The sequence below is a fragment of the Callithrix jacchus genome, chromosome 2 (assembly GCF_049354715.1).
Source record: "Callithrix jacchus isolate 240 chromosome 2, calJac240_pri, whole genome shotgun sequence".
NCBI lineage: Eukaryota > Metazoa > Chordata > Mammalia > Primates > Cebidae > Callithrix > Callithrix jacchus.
Window position 1 is genome coordinate 142,596,559 of NC_133503.1, and position 17,339 is coordinate 142,613,897.

The 17,339-nt window shown below is 38.1% G+C and overlaps 1 protein-coding gene across 15 annotated transcripts in view; it reads right to left on the reverse strand.

The window, feature by feature from the left end:
- MAST4 (microtubule associated serine/threonine kinase family member 4) overlaps positions 1-17,339 on the reverse strand; it is a 581,015-nt gene that overhangs the window by 280,550 nt on the left and 283,126 nt on the right. The gene's annotated exons all lie outside the window — the stretch shown is intronic.

Below are 17,339 nucleotides of genomic sequence, written 5' to 3' on the forward strand. Positions count from 1 at the left end.
GAACAATAGCAACATTATAGTGGGGAAACCCACGGATACCACCATAACTGAGTGATCAAGGCTAACATCATCAGTGGTAAATCACACTGACGTCATGCTGTTATCCTCTGATATGATGGATGAGAAGTGGTATTCAAGATGTCCATTTGTAAGAATACCACTTGATGCCTGTGGCATTCTCTCCAAAACCCACAACATCAGTCTAATCATGAAAAAGCCTCAGGCAAACCCAAATGGAGGGACCTTCTAAAAACATCTGATCAGTACTCCTTAAAGCTGTCAAGATTGTGAAAAACAAGAAAAAATTAAGCAACCGTCACAGATCAGAGAAGACTAAGGGTGGCTACATGCAATAAAGACTCTTGAATAAACGAAGAATCCTGAATTGGGTCCTCAATCAGAAAAAAGACATTAGTGGAAAACTTCATGATAGCTAAATAAAGTTTGTAGTTTAGATGACAATGTACCAATGTTGTCATGATTTTGACATGTATGATGTCAACATTATGAGAGACTGGGAAGAGTATACAATAATTTTCTGAGCCATGTTATACATTTTAAATAAATTTAAAATTATTCCAAAATATTAAAGAAAGCGTATCAAAAGGGGGAGACAGGGAGAAGAAAAGACTGGTGTGGGGCTGGAGAATAGGAGAAATGAACACATAAATATCTAAATATTCTAAGCTTACTTTAAGGCAATGTTTAATATCAAATTTTTAGGATGCTATAGAAATACTCTTGGTGAGACAGATTCTGGCTAGGACCAGCAATGAAGATGGTAAGGAGTAGTCAGATTTAAGATATGTCTTTATAAGATTTACACACAAATTGGATGTGAAGCGTGAAAGAGAAAGCCGGGAGGAGTCATAAATTTTTGGCCTGAGCAAATGGAGTTTGATGGGAAAACAGTTCAGCTTTGACATGCTACATTCAAGACATCCATCTGTAAGAATTCCAAGTAGAAATTTTCAAACAGGAAACTATACAGAGAATCTGGGTGCAAGAAAAAGGTCAGGGTTGCAGGTTGATTTTGGAGTCATTATGACCTGAGATTCTATGTAAAGCCAAGGGGGCTAGATGAAACAGGAGAGACTCAATTAAAAAAAAAAAAAGAAAGAAAAAAGAACAAAGACACACCTGGTTACAAAGCTATGGGCGCTTCACCATTTAATATAAAGAGGAAGGGAGGATTGTGCTATACACTGTTAACTGACCTGTTGCTCGACCCAGCAGCTGGAGTTCTTGACTTCAGTGGAAACTGAATGAGACTGACAAGTAAGCAATCTATGTATGAACAGCTACTGGCACTGCTAAAGGTAATAGGATGGTTGGGGAGACAAGGTCAGAAAGTAGGCAGGAACCAAAAAATTAAACCCAGAGAATATGACCACACCCAGGGAACAGCCCAGTTAGGACACCTCTGCAGCTGAACACTGAGTGGGAGCTCAGCCTCCAGGGAGAATCGCTACCTGCCCCGCATACCTTCACTTCATCTCTCCTAGCAGGTGTCCTGCGAGGGTTACACCTGGGTCTCTGCCCCAGTTTCAAAGTGGGCATGAAAATATTGGCTCCCTTACTAGTGTAGTGGGAGGCAGGGCCAACTCTACCAAGATCCATACTCTGGGAGTTCCTCCAAAAAACAAAAAGAATTTGGAAGTTGAGCAACTTGCCTTCCACACCACCACTCCCAAACCCCACTCACAAACAGAGTGGCAATATCCAGCACACACCATTCCCTCACCACTTTCCTGATACCAATAAATTTAAAGTGCCTGTGCTTCCCCACCATTATCATTCTTTCATTAGTCATCGGTGGCCTCATCCTACAACTGAGTTACTACAAGTACTCTGCACTAACAATTAATTTAGGTAGAGAGTTCAAAGAAGCCAAGATGTGTAAGGCAGTATATCAGGCGCTTTTAGGGACAGATGAGGAAAAACAAAATAAAACACATTTAAAAGCTAGTTGGGGCAAGATAAACACACAAATATAAAACAAAAAGAGTTATTACCAGGTGCAAGATTATGCAGTATTTCTTGAATGTGAAAATGCTAACAGAGGAGAGAAAATAAAAGGGAATGAGATAATTCAGCTCAAGCAGTGGTTCTGAAGCCTGGCGACACATTAATGTCACCTAGGGAGTTTTTAAAAATACTAATGCCTGAGCCTCAACCCTAGAGATCTCAAGAGAGACAGTGGTTTGCCTACATTGTTTATTAGAGGTTGGTACTTTTAAGTCCCCCTAAGGACTATTGGTTTACATAAAACATTTGCCTTTGGATTGTTTTTTTCTTTGGGGAATATTAATTTTCTAGGCTGTCATTACAGAGGTAAAGTTTCAGGTTTTTAGCTATTTCCTTTGCAAGTGGGAAGCAGTGTGAGGCAAAGAAAGGTACTCAAAATGGGGCTTTTACTATTTGACAAAGCATAAAATTAGCTGGCTGGGTGTACAGGTTCATCCAGGGATGGGATCTCCTAAAGAAATGCTTTGGACCCCATTTTTCTGGTGTGCATTTCTGAGAGTCACTTGTGAAGGCAGAAGTACAGGACAAAAAAGTTCATACCATAGAACCAGATCTTATATGAGGCTTGGCTGTAAATCATCAGAAGGCAAAAATGGTCTACATTGTAACAACACTTGAAAAATCCAGTAAGTTGCCCATAAATATATGTTTTTCTAAATGAACACCGTAGAGTAAAGCTACAAAACCAGAAGGGAGATCCCTATAGAAACGCCTAAACAGTCCAACTATCCAACCTGTAACATATCAGTAAAATCCTTGAGGGAAATGTGAGATGGATGAAGAATCCTAAACTATCTTTCTCTTTTCACAGATTTCATGTCATTTTCTTTTTGTATCTATAATCATAATGCACTTTCATATATTTATTTGTGCTAGTAAAGTTTAAAAAAATAAACTGGCTGGGCACGGTGGCTCACGCCTATAATCTCTCAGCACTTTGGGAGACCAAGACAGGTGGATCACTTGAGGTTAGGAATTCTAGACCAGCCTGGCCAACATGGTGAAACCCGTCTCTACTAAAAAAAAAAAAAAAAAAAATTAAATTCACAGCATGTGGTGACACACGCCTGTGGTCCCAGCTACTTAGGAGGCTGAAGCAGGAGAATTGCTTTAACCCGAAGACAGAAGTTGCAGTGAGCCTAGCTGGTGCCACAGCACTCCAGCCTGGGCCTCTGTCTCAAAAAAAAAAAAAAACCACCACCACCACCAAAATAAACCACGAAAGGCTAATACAAAATGCTTGCTGGGTTTATACATAAACTTTCTTTTATCAAAACCACAACACTCACTTTCTTTGAAAAATTAAAAAAAAAAAGCTACCTTATTCCTTTCTTTCCAATTTTTTTTTTCTGCCATAAACCTAAATAAGACTATGGAATCAGTTCTCATAAGCCCTTTATATAGACAAAGTCTCTGAGTCATGATGTAAGTGTCTAGTGCGGTTTTGCAAGATTTTATCATGAACTGAGTCTATAAGCTTCATCACAAAATCAGCTGGCAGCCCGGACAGTAAACACAAGTCTTCCCATGGAAAGCCCAGAGGAGACTGGCAATTGACCAGAGTTGCAAAGCTGTGAGATAGTGGAATCAAGTGAAACTATATCACCCAGTTCCAATATTTTCCCTTATACTCCACCATGGGAATGCCAGAGAGTGGAAGACAGTGGTGATGCGAGGGACTGAAAGGAGTGGTTTGAATAAACACACAAGCAGGGAGGGCTGGTACCGATAATAAAAAGAGGGAATTCTTTCCCCTAACGAGGAAGAAAGGAACAGGTGAAAACAGGTACTTTTTGAAGATGAGCAAAGTAAAACTGAAGCAATTCACTTGAAGTTCTGTAATTTCAGTAACTCGGAAGGCAAAAATCTTCTACCAAGGGCAAAGGCAAGGACACATTTGGGGATTAAAGCAAACAAAATGGGTTTCCTTCATTCAATCACACACTTTTTAGTAAAGGTGGATATGGCTGGTGCTGTGCCAGACGCTGGGGATAAAGGACTTTACTCAGTGTAAAATACAGTGTGAAAGGTCTGGAATAGAGGTCTTTTCGAAGTATACAGTCATACAAAAGGGAGGAGGGTGATCAGTTTCTTTGAGGAGAGTCAGGACTGTTCCTTCCTCAATGTTTTCTGCTATTCATGCTAACAAAATATAGTGGAACTGATACTACCCTCAACCTCAAGGATAAGCTTCAATTAAACTAATGACAAAACTCACTGCTTTTGTCAAAGTAATTGGTTTAAAGATGACATGTGACTAAACCAGGGCAAATAAGATGCAAAATGATGTTTGCTCAGGGCTTCTGGGAAAGAACTTCCTCCCTTGTCTGAGAGAGCTAACAGGAAAGCAGCAGCATTAAACCCACGAAGCTAATGGCAGCCACAAGAACAGGCATCACAGATGGCAGACAAGAAAGCCTGGTAGAAACTGGGTTTTGGGTGAAATCTCTGAAACAATACATCTACCCTTGTGTATATCTCAACTTCCTGGTATATGGGCCAATCGACTCTCTTTACTATTTAAACCAGTTTAACTTGTGTTTTCTAGTCTTTGCAATTCAAAAATTCCTAAGTGACACAATACTTGAGCCCAGTCTTTCTTTTGCAATGTCTGGGAGTTTGCCAGGTAGCCTTGGGAGTAGGTGAGGAAGGGGAATTCCAGAAGAGAGAACAGATGTAGTCAGGTAGGGTGGAGTAAAACAGAACACACTCCCAGGAAACAGCATGGCTGGAACAGAGAACAGGAAGGAAAAATCAGCAGGACAGGAGTATGGAGGAAGGGACAGGGTCACATCAGAGAAGGGTTTGGGAGTGGCTGCCTTTACCTTATAAGCAATGAGGAGCTCATGAAACTTTTTTTTTTTTTTGAGACACAGTCTTGCTGTGTTGCCAGGTGCCAGGCTGGAGTGCAGTGGTGCGATCTCAGCTGGCTGCAACCTCCGCCTCCCGGGGTTCAAGCAATTCTCCTGCCTCAGCCTCCTGAGTAGCTAGGACTACAGGCGCGTGCCACCACACCCAGCTAATTTGTATTTTTAGTTGAGACGGGGTTTCACCATGTTGGCCAGAATGGTCTCAATCTCTTGACCTCATGATCCACCCGCCTTGGCCTCCCAAAGTGCTGGAATTACAGGTGTGAGCCACCATGCCCGGCCTCATGGAACATTTTAAAGAGAAGAATAGGATGCCCTAATCAACGTGTTAAAAAAGATCACGCTGGCATTAGGGTGTCACATGGCTCTGGGAGGGCAACATGGGAAAGATGTTAGGAGACTTCTTTAATTCTCCAGGAAGCATGGCTGAGGGCCAGGAACTAGAAGATGCAGTGAGGAGGAGGAGGAGGGGCAGAGTCAAGAGAGAAATGTGTATAGGATCCACAGGAGTTGAGAGGAAATGCTTAACTTCTTGGCTGGTTTAGAACAGCTGTAGTGGAGCTCAGGACAGGGTACCATCCAGAGATGAGGAAAAAAGACTATCCAAAAGCACAGAGGGCCTTTCAGAAGTTAAATGTAATGAAAATCTGAAAGTGGATGAAAAGATGGCAAAACCATTTAAGTTACATCAGTATGTCCCTGATGAGCAGCAATATGAGAGAAAGTGCAGGATAAAATCCCAGATTTTGCTTAGAATGAAAAGCTAAACATGGTGACATACATTATCTTATTTAAGCTTCATTATTATTCTTATTTTACAGATAAACTGAGGCACAGACAGGCTAAGTCACTCACACAAGGTCACAGGGCTGGTAGAGGCTTAGCTTGTCTTTGAATCCACATTCGCCCAAGTCCAGAGTATGTTAATAATTTTTCATCACCAAGTAATGACTTGATACATTTGCACCACAAACCCCTCCTGTAGACTATCAAGCTTCATTCATATAACACACTGTCAATTAATCTTAGGAGAGTCACAACACAGATCTTGGCAACTCTGTCTAAACAAATTTCACACTTATTTTTATAGACTCTGATTTTATTTGAAGCAAAGCCCTGTGAATATGATACTTTTAACACAGACCTTCTAAAGCAGAAGAAGCGTAACAAGTCAAATAATCAGTTAACGTCAAGTAAATGGACAAATAAAACAAGCTTCCTTTCTAGCCAATTTCTATGGGTTTTGATGCTTCCTAACATGTTATACACTTGATGTCAAAAATTCAAGCTTGAGAATCAGACATTTGTATACATACTGTCTTCCAAGTCGGTATGACCTAAGGGAAATCTGTCTCCTAAGTCAAAGTTTACATGGTTCTCTGCAGGGTTTTGCTGAGTAACAACCGGCACTTATATGAATAACAGCTCTAGTTTATTGTTTATTATATACTAAGTACAGTACATTTATTATATCAAGGTTAATAGCTTCCAGCCCACAGTCATATTATATTTTGTGTGTTGACTTTGTTCTCAAAGAACAAAAGAACTGTCTCTTTCAAACAAAAGTTTCTGCGTCACTTTAAAAATTAAACAAACTAGTTTTGATCAAATTAGAGAAGGCAAAGTGCTTCATAACAAAAGAAGCAAAAACAGAAAACACATATTAGATCAACTGGACTCAAAGCTTACAACAATCCTTATTTAAGTATGTATGTTTCATAGTGATTAAACAAATAGGATCAGGAGTCAGACATACCCATATTCTAATCCAAGACAATGCTAAAAAGCATCCTTCACAAACTTCTAACTTCCCTGAGATTTAACTTCCAAAATTACAAAATGAAGATAATATAGCTTGACTTACATAGCTTTGAGAAGGTTAATGCTAACACATGTCCTGCATATGGCACAGTTCCTAAACATAAGCACCCTTAGATGTCAGCTATGACTATTTAAGTGTACTACTTGAATTAGAAGACGGAATGTAGGACACAACTACAGAGCTATGGTAAAGAGACAGCATGGACTCAATAAAAGAGCAAGGGCGTGTGACCTGCACATCTTCTCCACTTCTAAATACTGAACCTGGGTGCAGGGCTGTGAATACATTTGAAGATTTGAAGCAAATTAGGCTTCAGTGAAATCACACACACTGTTATTAATCAGTAGGAAAATTACTTTAGCAGAGGGAGATCAAACACCAATGCTAGATATTTAGAATTTTAATTGCCTTTAAGATAGTGTACATTTAGAGGTCCTTCAGGATCTCTATAAAATGAAAGTCATTGTGGATAACTTTTGTGATTTCCTTTTTTCCCTAGCAAGATTTATAAAGGCTCTTGATAAATATGCATATCAGCCCTGCCACTTAACTATGTTTCTTGTTAGTTGAGAAAGCCTGTGACCTACGGTGAGCTTAGATAAAAAGGCCACACCGCACAGCTGTGCCCCACAAGTCTCCACAATTTTTTCAGTTCTTCCATCCATTACCAGCAAATTACAGCGAATTCAAAATATTGATCTGCACAACCCTATATGGGAAGAAAGTTACCACTGACTTTTATTGCTTATTGTTGGGTCCAATTCCCTAGAATCAATAAAAGCTACAATGTTCATAAGCTTCTAAAAAGCTAGTTAATACAGTGGATATGAGACACCTTTTAGAATCACTATAAGTCTATAGTATTCTTCAACAGAACAGCGGCAAACATCTTCAATGTTCAAAAGCTTTACTTGATTTTAGAGTCTTCTCACTACCAAGGAAAATGCCCTGGAGAAGAAGTGAATATCAATGATGGGGCATAAAAACTCAACAACTAGAAAGAACCCTGCCTAACAGATTTCTGCTTTCACTTTTCAGTTCGTTTGCTTTTCCACACCAACCCCACTTTCCAGTCCACAGTCAGTCATTAAGAGTTGTGATCATTTTTCAAAAGGTGTATCTCACATGGATTTACGATGAGTTTTCTTGACAGGGCTTTCCAAGACACTTCAAAGGATCAGTTTGCTTACAAACTTACATTTCAACTGCCCCTAATTTGAAGAATCAATATCCTTTTACGAACCGACTTTTAAAAATCAGATAATAATTCATGTGTTCTATTAAAAGTACAGACAACCTTAATACAAAAAGAAAAAGGCTTTTTATAGAAGCAGGAAACAGAATGGGATAACACTATTTGACCAGTGATAGTGAATGTACTCTGCTGAGATTAATCATTTTTATTTACTACAGACACCCTGTGGTTTATCTAGCAGTCCCTATTCTGAAAGCCTATTTTAGTGTAGAAATTTACTGGCAAATCAGCTCAAGGGACCTCTTGAAGTGCTATATGAAGCTAATACCCACAAGTCTACTTCTGGCCATTCCTCTCCATCTAAATGCAAAAACGACAGTTAAAATGTACATATAAAATGTATGAGCACGATGGGAGATTAATGACACACATATTCAAATAATCAATAATGTAAACTTAAGCCTCTAATGGTACTGAAATTTATTGTAAAGAGGTCACAGAATAAACAATTAGCTTACAAAAGATATATATCACTTAATAAGTAATAGATTCTATTTGTTACAGGGTACAGTAACTGCCTTTTTTTTTTTTTAAGTATTTTCTCCAATGTACTATTTTAAATAGCATCATCTGGAAGTATGCTGGAATTGAGAACTTCAAGAATTAAGACCATGGGTTAAGGTAGAATCCCAGAATCCCCCAATTTCCTACTTCACACACTCCCCTGCACATCACGACTATGAAAACTAGTGCAGCTGTGGTTGCCACTGCAGTGTTAAAAATCAACTTCATTCTTGAAAGGCACGTTTTCTTATATAGGATTACATGTAAGCCTCACCACTATCCAGCAACTATAGGAAGAATGTTCAGTATTTTTTCAGATGGAAAAATTGAGTATTAGGAAAGTTATGTCATGATTTGTCCAAGGTCAGGTCCTCTCATTAAAAATAAGGACCAAAGACAAAAGTAGCCAGGGTCCCTGATGATGCTGTTTCCATACTGCACCAGCCCTGGACATTCTACCAACAAACATTTTTATAGGAGAAAAATAAATTCCTATTTACTTGAGCTACTATTAGTTGGGGTTTCTGTTACCTGCAGCTAAGTACATTCCTAGCTGATACTAGTACTAAATAAACTTTGCAAATTAGCTTTGGAACTGTGTATTCAAATGCACACCAGACATCAACACAACCCTGGTATCATAAAAGCTGGTGCATGTTACCCCAAAAAAATGAACAAATGTTCTTAAATTAGGATTAGGTTCTATGAAAAACAAAAGCCTTGAAAACATTGATTACAGATCTGTCAAGTTGTTTCCTTTTTCCAAAATATATTTGGGAGGGCTGCACAGTGTGTGTTAGTGACTTTGAAGTTAACCAAAGAGGGTCCAAGCTTAATGGCATCATATTTATGACAGTTAATTAGCAGAAAATATTTCAGTGCAGTGAAGTTTTGCTTTTTTTTTTTTTTCAAAGCATCAAAAGCAATAAAAGGCTCTGGGTTTTTAATTGCTTCTTCCTAAAGACTGAATTTTGTTCTCACTACCAAGACAGAATCCATCCCTCAAAGTCAAAATGATCCCCTGTGGTTTTCTGGGATCACAAAGACTATGCAACTGAGTGGACACTTATTTTTGAGACTTACGAAAATGTTCATAAGGTGGCCTCTTATTTTTGTTAACCAAAAAAATAAAAGTAATTTCTAAGCAAAAAGACCCTACTCTAATTATAGGTGAATGTAGTCATCTGTAATGTATGAATGAATTTAGGTGGTTTTCACTTTAATTTCTATCATTAACTAGGTTCTTCCTTTGAAAAATAAAAACTATACTAGATCATATTGGATTGGCATACTTACTGAATTACACAGAAGGTGTGTTTTATTTTAACGCATAATTACACTGGATTGCCTTGGAAACATGAAACTGATAGCTGATTCTGGACTCACTTTCTTCATAATAAAAGTTTAAACACACACATAGCAACGACAAACACTGATGATATCATAAAATAGTATGAACAAAGGGGGTGGAAAGACTCAACATTAGAACAAATGAACTTTGAACAACACAAACTTTTAGGCAGCCTAAACTATCATTTGAAGCTACACTATTTGGACAAGCTGATGAATTTGCACTAACACTTGTAAATGGTTCTGTCTCTTTAAATGCTAGTTTAAAAAAGAAAACAATTACACAAATAGAATTGTATATCAATCAGAAAAAATTAGCAGCTAGAGTAAAAGAGACTCTTGAAGAATTATGCCTCTTTTAAAGAAAATCTAAAAACAAAAGTCCTATATGCTAATTAAATTAAGTGGCTGACTCGCCCCTACTTAGGACTACCAGGGTGAAAATATTGAGGTAACAGAGCTTCAGGAGATGGCCTGGCAGAGTGGCTTAGAAGTCTGGCTTGGGAGTCTGCATGACAAAGTGAGTGCCGGCCTCATCCTTCCATATGGCCTTGGGTAAATTACCTACCCTCTCTGTGGCTTTCTTGCATGGCTGGATATTGTAGATTTGAGAGGTTATAGAGTTGTTGTGAGGACTAAATGAAATAATACAGGTAAAGTACCTAGAAAAGTGACTGGCACACACTGAGTACTCTAGTGTTAGATTATTATTCTATCTTAAATATTCATGCACAAATCTGACATTGCAGCCCTAAGCTTTTGCAATTTGGAAGTATAAATTATTCATCTACATAATAGGTAGTTATGCTGATATATCTTCAGTGCATCGAAGGACAGATGAAAACTAGTAATAAATTTAAATACTCTCTAATCCTACTACTGAAAACTTAGAGAATCTATTCTTGAATTTATTATTGACACTCTCAGGTGCTTTCCAAATGAACTCTGTTACTTCAAAACTAACCCAAAATGGATTACCTGGTCAATTGTAATCGCCATTTATCAAGCATGAAGTCCATTTCTTAATGAAACACAAACTTCTTAAAAAGCTGAATTCCATTTTTATCCACCCACACGCTAAACATATTGGCATATGTTCCAAGCATTCCATATCTGTGTATTTTAAGCAAACCCTTTTTATCTTGAGAAGCTTTCATTACAAGAGAAAAAGTATTTCTTGCTGTGACCAGGAACAATACGCTAGACTCTGCATTTTGTATTTTTCTCAGTCTACCTTTCATCAATAAATAACAGTGTTGCTTTAACAAAAAAGTGTGGAAAATTCTGATTGAATTTTCCACTTCAAAGTACACAAAATCATTTCATCTAACATGCTGTGTTAGAAAATCTATGCTTCATTCTGACCTCCTGTTGCAGTCTATTTCAAGTACTGGTGATGCACCATATCACACTGCATGGCTGGTGAAGTAGAGTAAACATATTGACTGAGAAATGTTTTGAAAACCCCCTATTCCACATAGATCCCAGCTACTGTCAAAAATCACAAAAATGTTTGCATTCTGTCTGTGCAAGAGCATGACAGAGCTCTAGGAGAAATTCCCACAATAAATAAATCCAGCTATTTGCATAACACTCCATTAAAACAGGACTGTGCAGGGCTTACTGCTAGGGAAAGGAGGAGCAAGATTCAGCCCAAATAATATGCTCAGAGGTATATGGGAGAAGACGTTATTAACTGTGCCCTTCCTTTAACCTATTTGCAAGGTTAAAATAAAATTTAGCAGAAGAGATTACCACCACTAGTGAGAAGGCACAACTCTGCCGGCGGCCAAGGAACACATGGAAGGAAAAGTAATATATTGATTGACCTTTCCTTCCAATTGCAGGCTAGGCAGCTAGCTGTCTTTTTTCATTTGGGGGGATATGACAGCTGACCTAGCTTATTTTCCTGGACTAGCAAACTAGGACAGTCCTTGGACAAGTCAGGCAGGCGAGACCAGGAATCCCCTACAGTGGCAGAGCATTTCAACGTTAACACTTACAATGAGGAGACCCTAAGCAATCATGCTATCTTCTGGGTTAGAGCTCTTCCTTCCTCCAAATGCAAGCTTCCTGGGTCCTTCTCAGGAAACAGTGGAGAAGATGTTTCCCAGGTGTACAGAACGATGGTCCAATACGAATTATTCATACTCTCCAAAATAAAGACCAATAGAGTCCATTTAACTCAACATTTCCCCAAAGAGAGTTCGGCACTTTGCTAATGGTTTTGACAAGAAAAACTTAAGGTTCCTCTGCTAAAAGGTTCTGTATTCAAACAAGTTTGAGAAACACCTATTTAAATATATCTTAGAAGATTTACTTATTTTAAGATTTCCCCCAAGACTTTTTAAAATCATTAGCATTTTATTTTCTAAGAGCAAGAAACATAATCTCCGGTTCTACCCAAATTTAATATGAAACACCTTTTGGGGAAACATAGGGTGTGCTACTTTGGGAAATGGAGGTTTATATGAGCCCTACTTTTTGTGCAATCATGGAATGACTGTACCAAAAATGGACCCTAAGTTACTACCACACCATATACCAGTTATTTTACTTAGTAACTTAGAATTTCACTCTTGAATTGTATTATGATCAAAGAGGCAGGTGGCTTATGCTGTAATTCAATCAAGTGTCCCCTTGTACACTTGCAAGATTGCAGCAACAAATCGAGCTTTTAGTCTTGTTTCTGAACAAATCCCTTGTGTACTACTACAGTGATCAAATCTCTAAAGAAATAAACATAAGGCACAAAAATACATGACAACCATTCCATAGGTAGGCCTGCAGTTCACAAGAAAGATAAACCCAGCAAATAAGGAGTGTTACCATGTCCATGTGTTTATAACAGTGACAGAACAACACACTGTGTCCTATTTACCAATGGCCAAGGCTTATCTTTGTTCTCTTTTCCCTATTGGCAAATTTCCTAGTCTCTTTGAACGAATTTCCTATTTCTGAGATTTCCACATGGATATAAACAATCACAAGAGACCACTGCTCACAACATGAGTGAAGACAGAAAGTCTAGAAGTGAGAAGTAGGTTTTCAGTTTGGCTGATCCTTCTTACCCCATCCACGGCAGATTGCTCCTCCTCCTGCCAATCCACCAGGGGTGAGAGAAACCTTGGGCTGCTTCTTTCCTTTGAAGAGTTTGCCAATTTCTGGAATTTATTTTTTCAAGATTTATGTATGTCCTTAGCATTTTTAATGATTTTTTAAACTATGATTTTTTTAACTTACCCAGCTTATTTTGACTGTTAGAGTGAAGCAATGGTCCCTGGTCATAGCCTACCTCCTAAGTGGAAGAGGAAATCTCAGAAATAGGAGTGTTTTTCTTCTTCTCATATCTATAATTTTTCAAGTAGGTGCCAAACATTTTAAATATTGGTAGAAACTAATGCTGAGGTAAATACTACTTAGCTTCAGAAAAAGTTATGCCTCTTCTGCATCATACACTGGAGCAGGGTGCTGAGTCATTCTGCTCCCTGCCTGAGCTAGGTCTGGGTATTGTTATGACCCATGGTCAAGAGAAGACACACAGATACAGAGACAGTCAAGCTGCTGGTGTTATCAGACAGACTAAAGAGTAACTATGCTAAAGGATACAGCAGCAAATGTATGTCAACATAAACAGAGGTGTGGGAAATTTTAGCAGAGAGACTGAATTATGAAAAGAAAAATCTAGCCTGAATAATATATTAGAATGAAATGGGCTTACTAACTGGCAGAGTAAAGCAAAATAAATGATCAGCAAAGTTGTCAAAATAATAGAAATTATCCCAAATGAACTGCCAAGAGAAAAAAGTAAAAACAAGACAAAAATTAAAAGAATGCCTAAGTGGGCACTGTGTGGGACAGATGTGTGGGAGATCTGTGGGACAATATTAAACTTCCTAGTATAGCTATTAATGGAGTCCCAGGAGAGGAGAGAAAGTGGTCTAAAAAATATATTTAAGTAGATAATTTCCATGGACATCCCAAAATTTGATGAAAATCATTAATCCACATACCCTAGAGGCTCAGCAAATCCTAGGCTGAATAAATTCAAGGAAAAGCATACATGAGCATATCACAGTCAAATCTTTTTCAGGCAGGAAATAGATACACGTGTGTGAGGTAATGAAAAGGGAGTATCTATAAAACAAAATTTTAAAATCCCAAAACACAATAACCTGAAAAATCTTAAAACAGGCAACAGAGTTATCAAGATACTGAAACCAGTTACAAAAAGAGAGGCATCACTGGCCTCCAAGCACTGGCCAGCAAAACCTGTGCCAGGTTTCTCTTCTCAAGCACTGCTAGGGAACACACTCCTTCCAGAATCCACAGAAGCAAGATAAAACTTGATAAAACTTGCCTAGCTAAATGCTTAACTTAATTTTTTTAAAGAGTTGCTCATTATGTTTTGACTTGTTTTTCTTTTTGTCTGACAGGTAAGGGGACTTAGGGGCAAATAAAACACAGAAGTCCCTAAAATTCTTCATAATAGTTCTTCGTAAATAGAAGCCAAATTGAGTAACTTATACTTAACTTCGTCTGTGATCTTTTCACCTTCAAATTTAAAATATTTCCTACACCCTTTCTCCAAACAAATTGCTAATCCCATCTTGGCAAATTTCCTGTTACACAAGTCTTTGGCAAGCACAACTCTGATGACTGGGAAAAGTCAACAAATTGTAATTCACCGGTTTTTTAAAGTCCTAAAAATAAAAATCCCAGTAAGGAGAGGTGGGACTGTAACAACTCATCTATGAATCCTCAACTTTTGCCAGCTGCAAAAAAGGAGAAAGATAACTGCATTCCTGTGTTACGAAAGAGAAATTGACGAAATACAATTTTCCTCCCAGATGTTTTTGGTCACAATATTCAAGTGGACTTAATACAGAAATTCCAGCAATTGAAATCTTAAGATCCATAGTGAGTATGATACTTACATGTATTCTTTATTTTACCCATGTTCTCAAAATCCCATCATTTCCTTAAAAACAGAAAAATCAAAACAGCTGTCATTTTGCTTGATAATAAATTAGAATGTTAGGAAGCAATATCATGAAAAATATGATTTTGAAAACAAAAACAAAACTTCAAAACAGTAGGAAATTCAAAATAAAAATCTGAAATTTGCTACAAAGAGGATCTTCTGGGGGCTGGTGATGCTGTTTTGTTTTTGATCTTGGTGTTGATTACATGAGTATAGTCAGTTTGCGAAAGTTCAGCGATACTTGCATTTTTCCAGATATGTGTTACTCTTACAACAGAAAGAAAAACTGTTCAAGATCTATGTGATAATATCAAACTTAAAATATCGATACTTTGAAACACTTTAATAAAAATCTTAATAGCCATAGTGAGTACGATCTTTAATAAAAAGAAACACTTTTTGAAACACTTTAATAAGAAGTGTTTCAAAAAAAGATTAGGGAATGATTCTTCAAAAGGCAGCAGGCTATACTCACCTTCCAGTCTAAGTACTAAGTCTCCAGCACTTAGCACAGTGCCTGGCCAAAAAGTGAATGCTCAGTATATATTACATTAGTGGAACTGAGTTTCAAAGATATTTTTTATCTTTGGTATTTTTCGTGCTTTAATACTGTGTTTCTATCATACCTATACATAGCATCATGGAAAAATAAGTAGAATCCAGTCTCCGTAGAATTACTTGTATGGGTCCAAGTAAAGAGATGTTAGGCTGAAAACAAACCGGGTAAGCTCTATAGTCTTCTACTTCACCTTCTCCTCCTTTTGTTGCAATAAACTTTAGAGGAGGAAGAACGTCCTTAAATGGTCCATTGTTAAGGAGAAGCTAGGCAATTCAGGAGGAATCCAGTAGAGGTTAGAAGTGATCAGGGAGGTTTAGAGGGTGGCTCAGAATGAAAAAAAGAAACCCTGGGTCAAAAGCTCTGGATATTTTTATGTTAAAAAAAAAACATTTTTTTTATGGTTAACATATTACCATGGTCTATAAAGTATACAGACGCATTTAGTTTTTAAAAAACTCCTTTCCACCTAGTCCCCCATTCACCCAGTTCCCACATTACTCTCCCAGAGAGAGCCAGTGTAAGTTTTGTATGAACTTGTCCAGAATTTATGAGCAAAATGAGCTAATATGTAGTATACGATTACATAAGCTAATGAGTACATATTGTTACTCCTCTCCTGCTTTTACAGAAAATGAAACATGTTAAGTCTACTATTTGGCCCTTTGATTTTTCCCTCTGATCAGGAGATCCTTTGATAGCAGTGCAAAGCCTTCAGTCTTTTATATAGCTGAATGGTATTCCATGGCATGAATGAAACACAATTCATTTGTCCACTTAACTACTAAAATGTTTGGGTTATTTCCAATCTTTTGCTGGTAAAAAGGATGCAATAATAAATAATATTTTCCAGGATTCATTCAGCATGTACACTGGTCTATCCGATGGCTTTACTCCCCAAAGAAGAACTGTTGGGTGAAAAGGTACATGTATTATTAACATTGCCAATTTGCCCTCTGCAGAAGTTGTTCTAACCTATACTCCCACCAGGATTACAAGTAAGAAAGCTATTTCCCAGACCAGTGGCTCATGCCTGTAATCCCAGAACTTTGGGAGGCTGAGGCTGGTGGATTGATTCAGCCCAGGAGTTTGAGACCAGCCTGGGCAGCATGGTGAAATCCCATTTCTACAAAAAATACAAAAATTAGCTGGGCATGATGACAGTCGCCAGTAGTCCTACCTACTCAGGAGGCTGAGGTGGGAGGATCACCTGAGCCTGGGGAGGTCGAGGCTACAGTGAGCCATGAGTGATGGTACCACTGCACTCTAGCTTTGGTGACAGAGTGAGACTTTGTCTCAAAAAAACAAAACAAACAAAGAGAGTAAGCTATTTTCCCATAAAGTATATCTATGAAATACTTTTAGTTTTAGATTCAGTTTTAGAAACTGGAAATACTCCCAGTTTTAGATTTTTGCCAATCCAGTAGGTAAAACAAACACACACAAACACACACACGCACACATACACACACACACACACACACACACACATACCTCAGTACAATTTTTAATTTGTACTTTCCTTATAAAAGCAGTTGAAAATAATTTCCTATGCATATGAGCCATTTATTCATATTTGCGTTTTTGTAAACTGTTCGTTTGTTTACTTTGCCTATTTTTCAATAAAATTGTTGGGGTCTGGAGTTCTTGTTAACACCAACAGAGACAAAAGAAATCCTTGTAAATTGGGCTAGGAACTATAAGGAGAATGAAAACGGTTTGGTCAGCTTTGCAGTTTTACATAGGAGCCAGGGGCCAGAGAGAGTGATTCTAAGCCAAAAGAGTTCTCTCGCACTTAGATAAAATGAACATCACATTACTTGAGGCTAAAAAAGAAAAAAAGAGGCAGGGCGCGGTGGCTCAAGCCTGTAATCCCAGCACTTTGGGAGGCCGAGGAGGGTGGATCACGAGGTCAACAGATCGAGACCATCCTGGTCAACATGCTGAAACCCCGTCTCTACTAAAAATAC